The sequence below is a fragment of the Pleurodeles waltl genome, chromosome 5, assembly GCF_031143425.1.
Source record: "Pleurodeles waltl isolate 20211129_DDA chromosome 5, aPleWal1.hap1.20221129, whole genome shotgun sequence".
Taxonomy (NCBI): domain Eukaryota; kingdom Metazoa; phylum Chordata; class Amphibia; order Caudata; family Salamandridae; genus Pleurodeles; species Pleurodeles waltl.
This window is the reverse complement of record NC_090444.1, coordinates 971301944-971322136: the sequence shown is the minus strand read 5'-3', so window position 1 is coordinate 971322136 and position 20193 is coordinate 971301944. Positions and strand designations below refer to the sequence as shown.

Sequence of the window (20193 nt, the reverse complement as noted above, 5' to 3'; positions counted from 1 at the left end):
GCTTGCTTTGGAGCACTGACGAAGCATAGATTAATTCTATATAATCAGTGCCCATCCACTGCTTCCGATGTGATTCAAGCACTATTTTGCTCCGCTCCCACTGCCGGCTGCTCCCTCCACAAACCTTTCTATATTCTTGTTTCCTTACCTATCACTGAGAGTAGGGGTGAACCCGAATGTCCTCAGAGCCACACTTATATAGCAACCCATTAGCTAATCGTGAAGCATGCCTTCCCATCAATATTTTGCTAGTGACAAAAAGTACACATTTAGCTAATAAAATAAACATTTCAGGGCAAGAGAAAAAAATTATCAGTTGTCTGCTATTAAAACTCTTTGGGACCAGATTAAAGCAGGTTGTGCATTCACAGACGGCTGCTGGGGATGACTGGGCAATAATAATCTGGTGAATTCAAACACAAGGGCATAGCTACCAGGTGTGTGGCAGGTGCAGTAGCGCCAGGGCACAAAGGCTTTAGGGGCCCATTAAGCTCTGAGTAATGTTTTACTACCTAACCGACAGTTAGGGGGCAAGACATTTGCTTTCACTGGGGTCCACGTTTCCCTATTAACTCCAAAGGTGCAACATATTTCATACTTAAGAGTTTGGGGCCTCACCCACAATCAACTGTAATAACGGTTGTTAAAGGACCCGAACCTAAAGTTCGAGCCTATTATGTGGGTGAAAACATTTAACAACCTTTGTACCCTGTAGCAGGAGGACTGTAAAGCTACCGGAATGTTCAAAATGTTCTAAATTGAAAACGAAGAAAGGAAAATATTTCAATGTTGCATTTAGTGGTCTGTACCAGCCATTATTAGCGCTGGGCCATGTATTCTCTTAAATGGATCTCTCAATATTGCAAAGCTCTAATTATATTTCTGGACTTTCTTCTGATGTTTCCTTAAGCCAACAAATAGTGAGGGCAATTATAATGATGAACGCACGTATTTTTGTTCATGGAAGGGAAGAGCTGATGTTATTTTGACAATAGCAGATGTACTATTTTTGCATATTTAGATCTTTTAATAATTATTGTGCCACTGAGCTCACTATACTATAGAGACCAACACTGCTGCAACCATGTATGTTGCATCTCAACAGGGAGGCCCATAAAGTCACTTCTGGCGTTGTTCCTGTTCCTGCACAGTGGGTACATGACCAAGCAGTTCAAGCTGGACTTTCTGTTTTTGGACTTTGCAAACCCTGCTTTGCACGTGGTTGATTCCTGTCTGTAAAGGCCCAAATGAGCTACAAAGATGATAGAATGGACTTCTACCTTAGTAATTGCCAGTGTGTCATGCTAACATAAACATTGTGCTGTTGTTCTCTTGTGCTGGTATCATGCCACCAGGTGCATCTTTTTGCCGACTCCCAATCCATACCTCGAGGACAGGTAGAATTTTTTTTGTTGGCATTCCAGTAAAGAAATTATTTTCAGGTGTGAAAGGGGCCAGGACTACAGTGTATCCTGGACTAGTCGCAAAATGCTTTGGGGGTGATTCAAAACCTTTCCGCCTGCACCCTGCGTAATTTCGACCTGCCCTATAACTCTTCTGGGAAAGTGTGCCTGATGTTTGCATTTCTTGTCCTTGCCACTCTGATTTTGTAAACGAAAAAAGTTATTTTTCATTTGCAAAGTTTTCTCCCATTTGCATATAGAACATGTGTAAGTTACGCACGCACATTCCAATTGGAGCATCATGACATTCGCACATGGGTTAGTAATTCTCACACATTTTTGTAAATGCACAATTTGCATCTGTTTCTTCAAATGTCTGTGCACATGAATTTATGACGCTCTATGCTGTGGTGTGCAATTTTAATGTTGTCTTTCAAAGGTTGGAATAGCTATAAAAGGAGCAGTGATGCCTATGTCTCGGGCACTAGTTTCAGAAACACTACTACCCCATAGCTACTAAGGCTATTCCACACCCTAGTGATGAGCCCTTTTTAGGTCGAAGTCTACCAGACAGCGCAGCTGTCTAGTTTGCTAACAACACCTTGGGACATTCAGGAAGCTACCATGGGAATGCATTCTGCCCATTGCTTACCACTGGCTTTGTGGTCTGTAATTTGTTATAGGCTCTCCAGAGTGAGTTCGTCCCTCCCAAGAAGCAAAGCCTTTTCACACCAACTCTCCTTGTATTCTTCCACAAGTGCTACTTTCTGTAAGCAGGACTTTAAATCTCGTTCTTATCTTGTCATATTTGCTGTGCATCAAAAGATAAAGGTCAAATGTCAGACCCTGTCTTCCAACTTTGTGTTTACTTTTCTTTTTCTGACTTCTAAGTGAGAGGATTTATGTGACAATCATGCTGGCTTATGAGGGTAATTCTAACGTGAGGTGGAAACAAATATTTGAATACTATCAAACCAAATTAATACCCCAAGTGTTGACCTTTCCATGCATTATAACTTGTGTGCTGTATACATTTATCAATAAGACTGTATCTTTGTGCAAATATAATGGTCATTTCAACTGAAGATGTGTTGTGGCAGTGTGCCACTACACAATGCATGCTCCACTTTACCCCACTCCACTCTACTTTGCACCACTCCATTCTGCGTCACTGCACTCTACTCTGCACCATTCCATTCTAAGTCACTTCACTGTATGCCTCGCCACTCTCTTCACTCTATACCAATGCAGTCTACCCCACTCTACTCTACTACACACTACTGCACTCTTCGCCACTTCACTCTACACCACTGCACTCTGCAACCCTGCACTCTATGCTACTGCACTCTACACCAATGCACTCTATTCTGTACCAATTCAGTCTACGCCATCCACTCTACGCCACCCTAACTTACTCTGCAACACTGTACTTTATGCCCCTACAGTCTATGCCACTGCACTCTACCGTGCACCAATCTGTTCCACCGTCCACCATTCTAATCTATTTTACTCCACTTTACTCTACTCTGAAAGAATCTGCTGTGCAACATTCCGTGCTACACTATGCCTCTGCAATCTACGCTGAACCACTTCACTCTGCGCCATTCTACTCTGTACCACTGTTCTCTACGCCACTGCACTCTACTCTAACCACTGCACTCTATGGCAATGCATTCTACACCACTTTACTAAAAAACAATGCACTCTATTCCAATCTACTTTTTGCCACTGGTACTCTATGGCATGATGCTCTTCTCTGCAACACTCTATACCACTTCACTGTAAACCACTGTACTCTGTCACTGAACTCTACTATATATTGCTGCACTCTACGATAATCTACTCTGCAATACTGCACTGAACTCTACCCCACTCTACTATATGCCACTGTGCGTGATTTAACTGTAGGCCTCTGTCCACTCCTCTGCTCTGTGCCACTCTGTACAAATGCACTCAACTCTGCACAGCTCCACTGTTCGCCACTGCACTATGCCATTCCACCCTGAGCCCTCCAATCTACTCTGCACCACTGCAGTCTAAGACAGTGCACTCTACACAACTCAACTCCATGCCACTGCACTCTACCCCAATTCACCTTACTCTGAAACAATCTACTCTATGCCACTGCACTCTACGCCACTGTATTCCTCTCTGTACTATTCAACTCTGCACCACTCAACTCTACGCTCTACACCAATGCACTCTACACTATTTTACTCAAAAGAGTACACTCTGTGTACACTACTGTACTCTACTCTGCAACACTCCACTCTATTCTACTGCACACTATGCTATATCACTACACCACTGTATTCTACTCTGCACCACTGTATTCTACTCTGCACAACTCTACTCTTAGCCACTGCACACTACATCAATGCACTCTACGCCACCCTACTCTGAAACACTGCACTTTTCACCACTGAACTCTGCTCCACTCTACTCTGTGCCAGTGCCCTCTATGCCACTTCACTCTACACCACTGTATTCTGCTGTGCTACATTCCACTCTGTGCCACTTTACTCTACTCTGAAACAATCTACTCTACCCCACTGCACTCCATGCCACTCTATGCTGCGCAACTCTACTCTGTGACGCTGTCTACGCTACAGTACTCAAAACCAATGAAATCTCCACCACTACACTGTATGCCACTCGCAACCACTGTGCTTTGTCACTGCACTCTATGTCATTTTATTCTACTCTGTATTACTCTACTATATGTCACTGGTCTCTATAGAACTCTACTCTGCAACACTGTATTCCACTGCAGTCGACACCAGTGCACTATATGCCAATACACTCTAGCCAGTGCAATAGACATAACTGCACTCTAAGACACTCTACTCTGCAAAGTGCACTACCCACCACTGAACTCTACACCACTGCACGATATGCCACTCTACACCATTGTTCTATATGTAAATGCACTCAACAATACTCTATTCTACTCTGCACTACTACCCTCTACAGAACTCTACTCTGCATCACTCTACTGTAGGCCAGTGAACTCTACTTCAATGCACTCTACACCACTGCACTCTGACACTCTACTCTGCAAGACAGCACTCTACACTGCTCTGCACCACTGCATTCTACTCTGCACTACTGCATTCCATGCCACTGCTCTCTATGCCACTCAGATTTGTACCTCAGTACTCTATCCTGCACCACTTCACTTTACCCTGCACCGCTTCATTCTACTCTGAAACAATCTACTCTACTCCACTGTTCTTTATGCACACACTCTACTCCACCCTCTGAAACCGCACTCTACACTATTGCACTCTATGCCACTGCCATCTATGCTGCAGCACTCTACTCTGAACCAATCTACGCTACTCTGTGTCACTGCATTCCACGCCAATGCACACCACTTTACTAAAAACCAATGCACTCTAAGCCACTGCACTCTATGCCAATCTACTCTGCACTATGGTAGGTTATGCGATTGCACTCTAGGCCACTTTACTTCACTCTACAACACCCCACTTTATGATGCTGCTCTCCATTAAACTCTACTCCATTCTATGGCACTCTACTCCACCCTACAACACTGATTAACTCTGAAGCTCTCTAGGCAACTCCCTCTACGGCACTCCATACCACTTTACTCCACTCTATTTTATGACATGCAACTTCATTCTATTTCTCCACTCTACACCACCCCAGTGCTCCACTATATGCCATTCCACTCCACTCTGTCACTCTACTCTAGTGCAAAGTTTGTGATCTTCATCTGTAGTGTATTGTTCCTGATGAGGTTCTACTGTAACTATGACACCCTGGTTCTGGATTTCTAGTTTCCTTATAGGTGGGGCAGTTTGTCCATATTTTGTTGAAATAAGGAGGGCAGTAACGATTTCAACATATTCCCCACCTCTTTGCAATTGCCCAGTAAGTTTAGAAATAAAACTCTAAATTGGAGGTGTTAAAACCAACTAAGAACACCTCAGTACCTAATAGGGATCGAGTCCTGAAGCAATTAAAAATAGTTATATGGCTGTGCTCTGCAACACTTAACTATATAGCAGAGTATGTATTACCGTCAAAGTAACGTTATGCCACAAAACATGTGTGGTCAGCTGGACACATTCCTTGGTGCTACTGTCTGTGGCCATTGATATAATAACATCCTCCACTTGCTGCGATTACTTGTTCTGAACTGGGGACTTAATCTAGGATTGAAGTAAATATCTTATAACCAGAGTTAGGGTGCCAAAGGAGTTCGTTCCACTAAGGGGTCTACAGTGGACAACGCCAGGCACAATTGATGGTGTTCACCGCAGCTGAAATTCAAACTTGAAGAAGGTGGCATTTTATAAGCGCAAAATTGAATATAGAGCTTGTGCTCTAAGCTACTTTATGCATTATAGAATATTGTGAGATTTGTCAATATTTAGGCGGAGCCCATGACCTGTAAATCAGCCATGACTTTTATATGGGATCTGTGGCCAGGTGTTGCTATCGCTTATGTGCCTTTCGTTATTTAGGGCTAAGTCTTTTTGGTTGAGTTGAACAAAGGCAGCTGAAGTAGAACGTGAAACGACGCCAAGGAAAGGGAAGCTCACACATCACCCATGTCTATTGAAACCTCATGCAAGTATTCACCACAACTCATTTAATGTCCTTCCAAATGGCATTTCTAAACAAAATATGTTCCAGTTCTCCACCGTCACATGAAATGGGATGCCTGTAAGTGGAGGGTCTATGATGAAGGTACAAGTTAAAATGCGTCCACCTCAGAAACAGCACTTCCCCTAAACTTACTTACAGAGCATGTCAAAAACAGCCTTTATACCCTAACTTAAAGCTCCTTGTGCAGCTGAGACAACAACTTCTTGACTGAATATCACTCTTAAAAAAACCTAAAAGCCCCAACCAGAGTGATGCTACTCCAATGTGCATGCTCTTCATGCAATAAATTCTTTGTTTCCATTTCCTGTTCGAAGATATGCGTTAGTTTCAATGAATGTCCAATTGCATCAGCTTCTCTGTTTTCAGTAGAGGTTCTCCCCTCCTGTGTGAACTCTCAATGCTCAGTTCGTGACCAGGAGTCTCTTTTGTGCCGTGGCATGTTTCTCACTTCAGGAGTTCTTAATGTTACCAGAAATACATCTCCTCCAGTCTGGACAAAAGATTCAGGGAGTGGGAGTTACAATCATCAGCGGGAATGTGAGAAAGCGAATGTTTCAGAAAGTGGCAGTGGGGTAGACATCTATCTTTTCTATGGGTGGTAGCCCTCTGGGGGCTCAGAACAGTCTTGCCTTCTGGACTCATGTGTCTTAGTAGTACTGAAGCAGGCATTTTCTGCAGAGTGTATTTTTTTATTTTTGTCAGAAGTGATTGAATGAACGTGGCAGTTTTCAATCGGAGGAGGATGTCATCCCATAGTCTTGTCGTTATTGCTGTTCTTGAAATTCACTTCATCCATCTATATGTTCCAGCAAAATCAACGACCCAGCAGGCTGTGGAAAACTCGGTGGCCACTCTCAGAGTCCTGCATCTTACTTCTAGTGAGAAATGTTCATGAGTGCAAGAAAAAGGGAATCTGTTGTAAATCAGTGTTGCAATTTACCACTAAGTAATTGAGGTGCAATTAACCAAACAACTCTCACCACATGCCTAGAGCATTGTTAATTTGTTGAGTCATTGTAGCACTGCAGATCCTTCTCTTGCATTGTGAAAGGTAAATGTTGGGTTAATGTGGCACTGCACTGATTTGGTGTGTAACACTTTTATTAGAAACCTTGTCAACCTGACTTCATACCTTGGCTCCATAGTCTTTAACTGTGTACCAAGCTAAATCAGCATGTGCGTATATGGGATTAATCAAGACAGAATATTTCTAATTTAGCCTATATTTAATGGTCTTAGGACAAGAAGTGACATTGACAATGCCCAAGTTACATGCTTGCATGCTGCAAAGTGTTTGAGTCTAATTGCATGATGACACTACAGTTGAACAACAAATAACCGATGTAAATTTGCTAACAGGCCATGGATCCTGGATAATAGACATCTACAGCCAGATTCTGGGGAGCAAACAAGACCAGCTTTATTTATTCAACATCTTTCTCTTTAAATTGTGTGGATGTTTAGCATGTCACATGTCCATTCATTCTGCCTTCCATCGATCGATTGATCAATCCATCCATCCATCCATCTTGTCTCGTAAAATGTGCATGAGCGTCCTTAGGTTTTGTGGAGCTACACATGATAACTTTCCAGACACTGCATTATTTGGGAAATTAGATCATCTTTACATTTTACCTGAAGACCATAAATAAGCGATGTAGAGGATGCTTAAGTAACAGGATTAGCAGAAGACTAAGATTTGCTGCTAATAAATCTCGGCATACCCTATACAAAATAGAATTCCTACTAATAAGTTGGACAGGGTAGTAAACAAAGAGTAAACGAGTGTGCATGTGATCTGAAAAAGAGACCTATCCATTTATAGAATACCCACATAAGGCTTGAGGGTGATGACCTACTAACTCGTATATTCTGACACTCATAAACTTTCCTTTGCTAAATTTTACAACGACTCAAGAATGTTGATGTGACCAGTTACAGTGAGTTTCCACGATCAGGATTCAAACTAAATATGGTTGTGCTCCCCAAAATATTGGCTATGTGTAGTACCACAGAAAGGATTTTCCAAAGTATATTTTGTTGTTGGAAACACTTTGAGCATGAGAGTACATATCAACAGTGTGTGTTAGTTCACTCAACCATCGATGAGAATCAACACCTCTCCATTATCGTACAGTGGTCTGAAAAGAGTAAACTGGTTCGTAGTGAAACCAGTAGCTGTCCTGGTATCACTTGGGCAGATGGTTGGTCTTTTTGAACGCTACTCTAATATTGAACAGGCCACGTCAATCACAGAGGTGTTTTCCTTGCTTCAGATGCATAAGTTCTATTTTCTGCAATCTGCTCTGGCTCTTGTGAAGCTTCTGTTGTATTCCAGTTGCCCAGTGATGGTGATACATTTAGCTCACCATTAACTAAAATCATGTTATGACAAATGCCCTTCGCTCTTTGTGATATTGACAGACATTCCCTAAGGGGCCCAGAGAAATGCTTGTTCACCCATTTCTGGAAACCCCATTGAGGAGGATCATTTTTCTCATGTGCTTTCCTAAACTTTCACGCTTCCTCTCTTACAAAATAGCGTACCTCCGCTTAAACATATTTATGGGTCCAGTGACTTACTTCCCGATATGTATGTCAATTAGAGATAGAATGTGGTGGCAGATGCTATCTCTAGCTTTCCCTTTGATAACCTAGGCACTGTGCTTGCCAATCCTGGTCTTTGGCATCATGAAGGCAGCGGCAGGATCAGAAAGTAAGCAGGGTGCTAGGAGTCATATTTTCTTGCTGTAGGTCGCATTCTCTTCCCTCTTCCGAGACCATCAACCTTAAAAGGGAGGCTGTTGATGGCTGAGAGTGAGGCAGGAAGTCAACCCTTTGATGTTATCATTTGAAAGGGTTGGAGACACTTTGGTGGCTTGTGGCATTTTTTGTTATTCAACATCAGTGTTCACCTATTCCACTTGGTCAAAAAGTGCATTGTTTTGCTTTTACTGCCTGAACTCTAATGTGGCTACATTCATTTATTTTTGTAACCGTGTTTTATGTGGGGTGTAGATAGATGTTTGTTAGATAGGGTGCTATTTCATTATCATTTTCATTTAATTGGTCAATTTATGTATTCTGCCAGCAGTAAGAGACTCGCTTTTCACTCTGTTTGACATGTGTTTGCACTTCTTCTCTGGTGATGTTAAACATAGCTGGCTGCTACTTCTCCATCAAGGGAATTCATAATTAAAGCTTGCTGTGCCCATGCCAAGTCAGCTAAGCCCATGACATTCTGCATCCGAAGTAAGTGTGCATTGTTATTACTTGTAACAATCATTAGCAGATATTTGGCAGCTGTGCCTTGAGAACTGCAACTTAACTGCAGGATACCGCTACCACTGGCTTGGTTGTGCGCTCAATGGTTTGATGATTCGCCTTATTTATATACGGTCTGGCATCTGCACTGGGTTTTTGGGTCAACACTTGGAAAATTGGGTAAACTACCCAAGTTGTTGGTTATTTTTCCTGGGCAGATTTGTCCTGCTCTCACTTAGAAGGCAGAAGCAGCACACGAGTACTGTAGGCAGAAGCCCACATTATGAGTCTGCCGGAAAGATTAATTGAGTTTTATCCTTTTAACATGTATTTTGTTCTGATTGTATTGTGTACTGTGAAATTGCATCACTATGGGCCCTATTTAGATTGGTGTAAGAAATACTCCGTCACAAACGGATCTCCAGTCCGCTGTATTACAGCCTCCATAAGATACAATTGGATTGGCACGTTTGTGACAGGATATTCCCCTCCGCCAAGATCTAAATCACACCCTATGTTTTTTTATTTCTTATATACGTTTATGGTTCGAAAAGTAACTGAAAAAAGATACTGAATTGAATTGAGTCTGCTGGTAATTGGAGCATGAGATACCTACCCTTGAGATGCCGACGCTGTTCGGTATCTCCACCCCAATTAACAGCCATTATGATTTTTTAGGCCCAGATTCAGAGAAAATATGCAGGTTTCGTAATTACATGACCCATCTTGGATGCAATTTCCCAATCCCAGGTCCTTTACCTCGCTCGTCTTACTCCTCCTTTATTAGTGGCTTTAAAGCAGTGGGGTTTAGCGGGTGCAGGTTTGGCTTTAACGTGGTATTCTCCCAGGGGTTGTTACTCCGTTCAACTTGTAATGAGGACCACAGTGTCTAAGGGGAGTTAAAGAAAGAATATTCGTCTCATTTACAGGGCCATAACCACAATCTCAAACGAGCAGACTTCATCAAACATTTACCAAATCGTGGGAGCGATGGCATATGTTTGGAGAGTGGAGCGGAGAATCACTGAAGGTGAGATGTAGCCAGCCGTCACCTTTCCAAAGTGCAGTGTGCCAGGTTGCAGTGCTTCAGGCCCCGGAAGCAAATTGAAAGTAAGGTTCTTCAGTGGCACATCAGCCCAGCTGGGGATCACTAATGAGGCTGTTTCACTCGCAGTGTATGGCAAATAAATTATCTGCTACTTGTCGTGCAGGAGCGTCAGTATCACTGTCACCTGAGTGCAAAACATCTTTCAGTGATGCCCAATTTGCTTTGTTTTATTCCACCCAGGAGAGGCTGCTGCTGCATTCCAGGTAGCCAATTAATACGGAAAGTCAACACAGCTTGGCCGGCACATTCGCACTGTGATCAGTACTGATGGGTTGTAGTATCAGTCCTGAGGACAGCCTGCAGACGAGGGAATGTGTCCTTATAGTGGCTGCAGGTGTGAATTGCCTTTGAGGACATGGTCACTCAGTGAAGAGCCAGTATCACATGGTAAGCGCACAGTGAATGGAATCCCCTGCAGATAACGGGGTTCCAGCTTATTGTGTGGAGGCTCTGCACAGCTGATGTTCACCAGGGGCTTTACGCTTCCCGACAAAGTCCTCTGATATTTGTTTTTGGGGTGGAGGGTCTGCTTGGCCAGTGCCAGGCTCTGAGCCTTGCTCCCTCTCCTTCACCACCTCACCCTCCTCCATGGTTGGCCAGATCCTGCCCATTCAATGACCCGTCCCTTTCCTCACACAATAAAGACATTTCACAGGGGACCGGTTTGATACTATCATTGCCCGTTCTTAATTCGAGGCGGTGGTTGCAGGCAGCAACCATCGCTATTCATTTTTGGGAGCCGGGACTTATTTTATCCTCATAAGACATTGACCCAGATCAAGATAGAGAGAAACCACAAAAAGTGGGAAGAAGAAGTAAGAGAAAGACAGAACAACAGTGACGTGGGAGAAGGCAGGGAAGAAGAAGAACACACAGGAGGGAGATAAAGGTGCAAGGATTGAATGGTGGTGGATGAAAGAGATATGAGATTTATTCAAGACTACACAGCTGTGGTATTCGGCAACCCCAGACTTTGGCAGTGATGGCAGTGGGCACCTGAGAAAGCTGTGGACACAAATGAATCCCAGGTCATTCCCCTAAAATGACAAGTCTAATGGAAGTAGGGTTGTCACCAGACCAGTATTTTACCGACCTTGCCTGTAGTTTTTGCTTCATACCATTAAAATAAGTCAAGAAAAGCAGTGAAATCCGGTATTTTTCGTTTTTAAAATATAAACAGAAAAGACAAAGAAATCGTTTAAAAAGTATTTCAGAGTGTTCTTGATTATTTCCAATTGATTATTAAAGCAAACGGAAGTATAATTGCCACAATACAACATAATATTGTAGATTTTACAGAAATTATTTTTCACCTGTTATTGGCCCGTTCATAATTGCAAAATGTAAACACACAACCGGTATGTTTTTCAGAGAAAGGTGGGAACCCTAGGTGGAATCCCCTTTGCGCCCATAACCTAAACCGGAAGCAGCATCACAAAACCTTGGGCGCTAAAACCAATAGAAACTAAACTACGTTTAATTATCAGTAATTAGGTTGGTTAAATCACATCGGTTGCAAGCAGATCACAAGAGTTGTACTCAGGAAGATGGGCAACGTGTCTAAGTGGAAGGAAAATGAAGCCTTTGTCACCCCTACTTTTCAAACATGTTTTGGCAAAAATCATCAAGTCACAGAGGCGTCCCTTGGGGTTTTCTGAAGTCTGCTGCCAAATATATATTATTCTGATACCACTGAGCAAGGATTCGGAACTGCGCCATAATCCATGGCGATGGCACGTGAGCTTCAGTTCGTCCGCCAGAAACTCTAAGATAGCAGGAATGACCTCCTCAGACTTGTAGGGAAAGGTCTGCTGGTCCGCGCAGGGAAGTGTGCATGTGTGTATGTGTATACAAGCCCACATTGTGTCTGTCCTCTGCACACCTCTAAATGCCACTTGTGTGACCGAGTTCCCGCATTCTTTTTGCCAATACTTCATAGCTGGGAACTCCGGGTTGGAAAAGCAAAGTTTAGCTATCAATTTTGATATCGGGTAGCATTATATTCAAAATGAGTTGACCAGATTGCTCTGTACTCCCAGAATCAAGTGGATTTTAAATGTAAATGAGTGGCAGAGGTTGACAGTGTTTTGAAATATATGTTGGTACATTTGTTAATACAATCCAAGTAGACAGACAAAGTATAGTTAACCTGAATACCCAAAGCACTTAAAAAATTAGTTAGCCAGTTAATTAATTTGACCCAGAACAACGGGCCGACTGTATGCCTTCCTCAGAATGAAGTCACCAAGGTCCTGATCGCGACTGGACTGGAGTTAAATTCTGATATGTGTGATAGCTCTTATTACTGCACATATCGGAAGTCTGATACTCGACATTGCTACCTCATCTTCTGCGATTTTACCCCAGTAAATTTTGGATGGTCAAACCTGCCAACATTTATGAGGGGGAAATACCGAGCAAATTCCGATGCATGCTGAATGTGGCTTGGTAAGCACTGAATTACACTTGTGTGCCCCATTTTCCATGTGAAAACTCATAATCAAAGGTGTTTCCTGCATCTGGTAAATATCTGTCCCCACAGCATCAGTATCTCCCCGGTGTGGTAAATACCTCACCATTATCTGGCCCACTCCTAATGGGGACACACGTCTTCTCACCAGCATTCAAAGCTATAGGACTCTTTTTTCCCTAAGCTGGACATGAGATCACAGTGGTGTCGCTGGGGAAAGGATCATCGTACCGCAGAAGGAATTCTTGAAGCAGATGTTTGCCTTGTGATGACACATTTCATATGTTAGGCATTTTCTTTGCTACTAAGGCAGGCTGACTGAGATTCAACTTCCATAAAAATAAACCAGGGTTATGATGGCAGAGACAGCTGCCTCTTGCAAATTGTTATCCGTCAGTCTCAGATATGATTACGCTTCCCTAACACTTTTTACTTGTTTTTTGTATGTTAATATTTAGCATTTGTGACCCAGACCTGGAAACTCACTAAGCATCCCAGATGTTTCAGTTCATATGTAATTAGATGGTTTTCATACTGTAATGCTAATCGCAATTTTAGCTTTAAAGGATCCATTTTCAGCTCAGTTGTATATTATGTATAGAAAATAACTAGCCTAACAATCCAGCAATGATGATTCCTTGGTGCAGCTTTGCCCTCTCACACTATCTCCAGATGGATTTCCTGAAAAACCATGTTCCAGCTTTACGCATGTATGGCTTGGTGCCAGAACATATGCTTTCAACATTTTTTATATCCTGAAATCTTTAAGGAAACCTATGTTTGCAAGTAACATCTAAGGATCATTAATGCTGCTGTCCTGCTTCTTTTGGTGATTGGATACCATCTATAAGGAGATAGTTTGTCTTGTGTTACTCAAATATCTTGTGCCTGTAATAACGCTTCTCAAGAGCCTAGTGCTTCATCTGATGAAGTAACCATCAGCGGCGCTTTATCCAGCCATCACGGTGTTGTTTTAAAGGGGTTTACACTGTAACTAATGGCGAATCTGCTTGCAGTCAGATTGAGTAGTCAGTCTGTCGCATCAGTCTAATACATTTCATCTTGGTTTCCAGATTAGGTGGATGCATTTTTCTGGTCCTGAAGAGGCAAAATCCAGCCACATTGAGTGGGAAAGCAGGCCTCATGACCCCAGCTGGACAGCGTTCCTCCAACAACATGCAAGGAACGGGGACTTGGTAAGTGAACATATGCAAGTACTACTCCGTCCTTCTGCTGTTTGTTGGCTGACTGAATTCTCCCACCCTAGGCAGTGGTTGGTCTAAAAGCTGTCCAGGTTGATTTCAAACCCAGCTGTCACTCAGAGCCTGATTCCATTCCTTTTGTGTGGCTGGATTTCAGACGTTGTGCTGTGAAAATGACTCATTCGTATGTCAAGATGTGCCTTCTACTCATATGTCAGTTTCTTGGTGCTTGTTGTGAGTGCTCATATGGACATTAATATGAGTCCCATTTCATGCATGTCCCCTTGTTATTTTTTTAGGAAACCAGCTATATGTTTATTTATGCACTTAAAAGTTTAGAGTATTGTTTCTTCGTTTGGCTACCATAGAGAATTGAAAGCACTTTCCAGAGTTTTACCCCCAAGAACTGTGCTTGAAGCCAAAGAGTGAGTGACAGATGTTTTGGCAGTATAAAAAAATCCCCTGTCCCAATTCTGTTTTTGTGTTACAAGACATAGCGCTGAGATCTGCGATGCACAACCCAGATTATTGCATTGTTTACTGTGTTGCAAAATGTAGTTACAATGGACTGCAAATAATCTGTTCTAGAAGAATTGCCATTCGGAGAATCAGTTGCATATTAATATATAATACTGTTAGAACAGCTTATTTACAGGATGTATAGTTTCTGTTATTCATTCTGCGAGGGATGTCAAGTCACCAATATGTTTGTGGTAGCTCACCCTTTGACCAACCATGACATCACTAGGTTGACCCCTTCCAAAACGTGGATTCTCACCAGACTATTATTTGTTGCTCAAAGGCTAGAGAAAGCCCAAGGAATGGGAACCGCAGGAAGTGAACGGGGCTTGTAAAAAAATGTCTCTTCTTGCTGATGCCTTCATGACCCCTGAGTCTAGAGGGTCGCCAGGACAGTGCCTGGGGTGCCAAAAGGCAAGCAAGTGACAGCAGCTGCATTATCTTCTTCTCCCCCTCACTTAGATTCATTACGTAGTGAGACATTCCAGCCTCCCAGACACACCAATCCAAAGAAACTTAACAGTTTAGATGCCCCTCCCTTCCCTAACATAGCCTGTTTTCATTGTGTCTTCTTCTCAACATACCAGCAAAAATGCTGTTGGGTGCGAAGCACTGTTTGTCGTAACTTGTATTTAACTTATAAAGGAGATAGAGCACAGCGGAACCCGGCGGTCTCTCTTGGGTACTGATCCCGATCCTTGGGTCAGAGTTTGGCAGGAGCTAATTGGGAATTGTGACCCATCAAGACATCGTTTGGTCGGTCAGTTGCCCAAGGGAGAGCCCTTCCAGGTCAGAGTGCATGCTGAGAATACTTTAAACTGATTGTGCAAAGGAGGCAGCGGTCACCTCTGTTGCTATGCCTAACAATGGAAGAAATAAGCCAAGAGGGAAGAGGCCACATACCTAATAAAAAATTGTAATGACTCACATTTTAAGAATGCAAAAAGAACAGATGATGACAGCCAGTCCAGCCTGAACTGTCACACCAGGTCCTCCCTGGACCGGAAACAAGCATCCTAGGACTGGTTTCAGGGTATCACCCCTCATCAGCTAGGCTAGCTTGAATCCAGTGGCGCAGTGAGCACGGGGCCCACATGTGGGCATACCCTTCCCACTTGGGATGACAAATGTAAACAGAACTGATGATGGACGAGATGCTGAACAATGCAAACATTCACCCCCAGTCACAAAGATCTGTGTTTAATCCATTGTTTTTTGCTCACCACACCACCCCATTTTGGACCCAACCATATGCAAGTCAGACTTGACCCTGTTCCCCATGTGAACAGTCCAACCGAACTGCCAAGCTCAGTCCTTCCTGGAATGGAAACAAGGATTCTAGGACTGATTTGAAGGTATCACCCTTCATCAGCCAGGCTAGCTTGAATCCAGTGGTCCAGTGAGCACTGGACCCACGTCTGGGTATACTCTTCACACTTGGTGCAAGAAATGCAAAAAGAACAGATGATGGACAGAATTCTGAACAACGCAAACAATCACCCCCAGTCACAAAGATCTGGGCTTAATCCATAGTTGTTTTGCTCACCACACCACCCCAGTTTGGACCCAGCCATATGCAAATCAGTCTTGACCCTGTGCCCCATGGGAACAGTCCAGCCTGAACTGCTAAGCCAGGTCCTCCCTGGAACGGAAACAAGCATCCTGGGACTGGTTTCAGGGTATCACCCTTCATCAGCCAGACTGCCAGGCGAATGTTGGCTTCTTTAATTGAGACTCAAAGTGTATCATTGGCAGAGATCTTCAGAGCAGCTACATGGGTCACCCCTTCAACATTTGTAAAGCATTATAAGATATTGCTGTCAGTGGGTGTCAAAGATATTTTTGGTCCCAAAGTTCTTTTTTCTATGCAGTAATTAGGATATATATTAAAGGGCTCAAGCATTAATTTACAGTTTTACTGGTATTTTTGCTTGGGTAAATCTCACTATGTAATGAATCCAAGCAAGGGGAAGGAGGAGGTAATGTTTCAATAACTTACTTCCAATAGCATTACTCTGACTCATTGCCTCAATTTGATTCAGTACTTCCCTACCTCCCGCCCTAATTTGCCAGCCCAACTTTGGGAATGTGGCTCGGCATAAACAGGATGCGTGAGAGGAAGGAGGGACACATACTGTTAGGTTTCTTCGGATTGGTGTATCTGGGAGGCAGTGCTGCCTCACTACATAATGAATGAAAGCGAGGACTGGAGTCAGAGTAATGCAATCACTGGTAAGTAATTGATGCAAACCCTGCCTACCCCTAATTACATCCATATTTTCCACAAGGTCACCTTTGAGGCTGGAGGCTATGTCAACAATTTTCACTTGCCGCACCCTCTTATTTGTCTCTTGTCAGGGATAGTAGCTCTATTTTACAATAATTAGCCATGCCTATTAAGGTTTTTAAGCATGACATCCATCAGTACTCGCCAGACAGGATGTACCTTGTAGCTCTGGATATCCATGGTGCATTACGCATATTCTAACAGGTATTGTGTTTTTAGTAGAGAATAGGGCACATGTCAAAGCAGCGTGTATTCAGTGTCTCTGTCATAGTGTGTCCATACTCAGCTTGCTTTGAAGGTCTTCACATGCCGTACCTATGTCATTACAATTTAGAGGGTATTCTGACTTCTCCCTGCTTTCTTTGAAGGGAATCGCACATCCTGCCAATATTGTTGTGGTATTTGTTAATCAGCACACTCTGCCATTTGCATGGCAACGCAGTGCCTTTCAGTAGTCTGGAATCTCAGTTGAGAAATCAATAAATCTTTCTTTGGAACACTAGCACAAATTCGAGTTTTAAATATTGTGGTACAAAAAAGAGGCAGAGCATCGACTGCCAACATACTATTCTTAACTCCATATATACTTACCATAACAATATTTTTTTATTTTCAAGCTATGTAGATGTGAAGTAAAGCATAGTCAACCTATACTTATGTATATATATTTACCTTCATCATAAGTTGGTAATCAATATTCAGGGGGTATTACGCATCCTTCCTATGTTATTATTGTTAATTAGAATAATTACCATTAGCATGGTATTGCTGTGCCTTTCCTCAGTCTGGATTCTCTATTGAAGAGCTCAGCATTTTTGTCTTAGGCCTCAGGGGTACTCCACTGAAGGGGATTAAAAGCATCTCCTATCTTCTCTGAAACAATTCATATGCCCTTCCAAATCTGGACTGGCCATTCTGCCAATTTGGATTTTCCCCACTACAGTGCAGGCTAGGAGGCTGCTTAAAGGACAAGATGTGCTGCAATGATTGAACCAAGCCACCATGGCTCTATTGTAGCTAGAGCATCAAGCATTGAGGGACTGATTCAAACATTTTCCCCAGTTCTGATTTAGCGTCAAGAGTGAAGGACCGATTTAAACAGTTTTGCCAGTGCTGATTTTGGTTTACAATCCAGACCAGTAAAGTGCTCAATCAATCAATCAATCAGTAGATTTGTAGAGTGCTAATTGTTGCCTGTGGCACTGGCAGGGTCCAGTTTATTAGCTGAATAACCAGGTCTTCAGCAACTTTCAGAACTCTGGAAGACATGGGGAGGCCGTAGATGAAAGGGGAGTTTATACCATGTCTTCACTGCTGAGTAGGAGAAAGAGTGACCTCCGCATCTGCTATGTCAGATGCTGGGAGTGAGTGTTAGAGAAAGGGACACGAAGCAGAGATGTCCAGTGGCCAGATGAAAGTTCAGGCTGTGGTTCAAGTAGCCAGGTCCACAGTTGTGTAGGGCCTTGTTTGCATGGGTCAGGAGCTTGAACTGGCATCTTTTCTGTACAAGGAGCCAGTGGAGTTTCCTGAGATGGGGGTGATGTGAGTTGATCTAGGGAAACCCAGGACATGTCTGGCTGCAGCATTCTTTATGGTATTTAGATGTTGGAAGAGGTGAGCTGCGATTCCTGCGTAGGGAGCACTACCATACTCAAGTTGGTTGGAGATGAGGGCTGAGGTGTTGGTGCATCTGGAGCTTTGGGGTAGCCATTTAAATATCTTATGAAGCAGGAGGAGGATAAGGAAACAGGGGAGGAGATGGGGTTGATCTGAGTCATCATGGTTAGCTTGTAGTGCAGAGTGATGCCTAGGTTTCTAGCGTGGTCAGTAGGGGTAGGAGTAGGTCTGTGTCCTGAGGGTGAGCATGATGTGTCCCATGAGGAGCTTTTGTTTCTGAAAATCAGTTCCTCTGTTTTGTCCATGTTGAGCTTCAGGCAGTTGTACTTCATCCAGGTGGTGAAGTCTGTTATGCAGTTGTGGAAGTTGGTCTTGGTGTTGGTGGTGTCTTCTGGGAGGGAGGGGATGAATTGTGTGCCATGGGCATCATCATTTCTGGCGTTATGGTCTAGGTTGTTGGAGGAGATGGGGTGGGTGGTGTTGAGGGCGTTGATCCATGTATCCTTTGCGACTTTGCTCCAGCTGCGGTAAGGGGCATGTTGGTCACACTGGGAGTGGAGGTCCTTGAGCTGGTGATGTTGAAATGGACGATGGAGTGGTCAGTCCAGGTGAGTTCTGTGGTGTAGCTCTACCTGATGTGGTCGCTTGAAGTGAAGATGGGTTCTAGCCATGTGTGTGGGGTCATGGATAAGTTGGGTGAGTCCAATGTTGTTCATGCTGTCAAGGAGATTGGTAGTGTTGCTATCACGGTGGTCATCAACCTGGAAGTTGAGATAGCATAGGAAAATATAGTTGTTGGCGTCTATGGCGAGGGGGGCAATGAAGTCAGCGATGAAGTTTAAAAAGGCTGAACGTGGTCCTTGAAGGTAGTAGGCAAGAGTCCCCTAATTGTGGTTTTGCTGTCTGTTTGGAGTTGGAAGTTGTGTTCCATGGCTGGGGTGATGTTGTCGTTTGTCGTGGTGCATTGGATGGATTCCTTGTGTATGATGGCAGTCCCTCCATCAAGTTTGTTGATGCGGCCGCAGTGGGTGATCTTGTAGTCTTTGGGTATTGAGGTGGTAATGTAAAGGGCGGACATGGGTTTGAGCCAGGTCTCAGTGAGGAAGAGGAAGTTGGGTGTGAGGGTAGAGATAAGGTCTCAAATCTCAGCAGTGTGTTTCAATAGTGAGCAAGTATATAGAAGGGCCTGTGCAATTTGGTGTTTTTTTTTCTTCCAGATGGTGTGTTCAGCGTGAGGTTGGTCAGTGCACTGGTGTGTGTGCTGTGCAGGTGAAATGGCAATGGGTGAAGGTGAAAGACCCTACTGTGGAATGTGAGTCAGCGCAGTGGCAGTGTTTGTTGCAGCATCTCGGTCGAAGGTGTAGTGCTTGGTGGTGGTGTAACTTTGGTGGGCGGGAGGCACAGTGTCATGGTGCTGGGCACAGTCCAGTTGCAGACGGGCTTGCCTTTGGCACGCCTTCGGTGTGTTCAAGTTGTTGCTTTTTTGAAAATGTAACATTGCCTTGTTCAACCCAGCAAAGGTCAAAGAAGAACCACAATCATTAAAATCTGCATCAGTGTAAAGGATGTTCATACCCTCCTGGCCAACATTAAGCTTGCGTGTAAATTATGCCAAGCACACAGCGGTGACAGTTGTGATGGCGAGAAAGGCACTGTTGTTTTAGCAGTGCTTAATGGGGACATTT

At 43.5% G+C, this 20193-nt stretch overlaps 1 protein-coding gene across 2 annotated transcripts in view; it reads left to right on the top strand.

Annotated features, from left to right (window-relative positions):
* Positions 1–20193, top strand: part of HIVEP2 (HIVEP zinc finger 2) — a 420117-nt gene that overhangs the window by 198458 nt on the left and 201466 nt on the right. For both annotated transcript variants that reach the window (XM_069235113.1, XM_069235111.1), the window contains one exon: positions 13957–14079. The gene's annotated coding sequence lies outside the window, so the exon portion shown is untranslated. The remainder of the gene's footprint in view (positions 1–13956; positions 14080–20193) is intronic.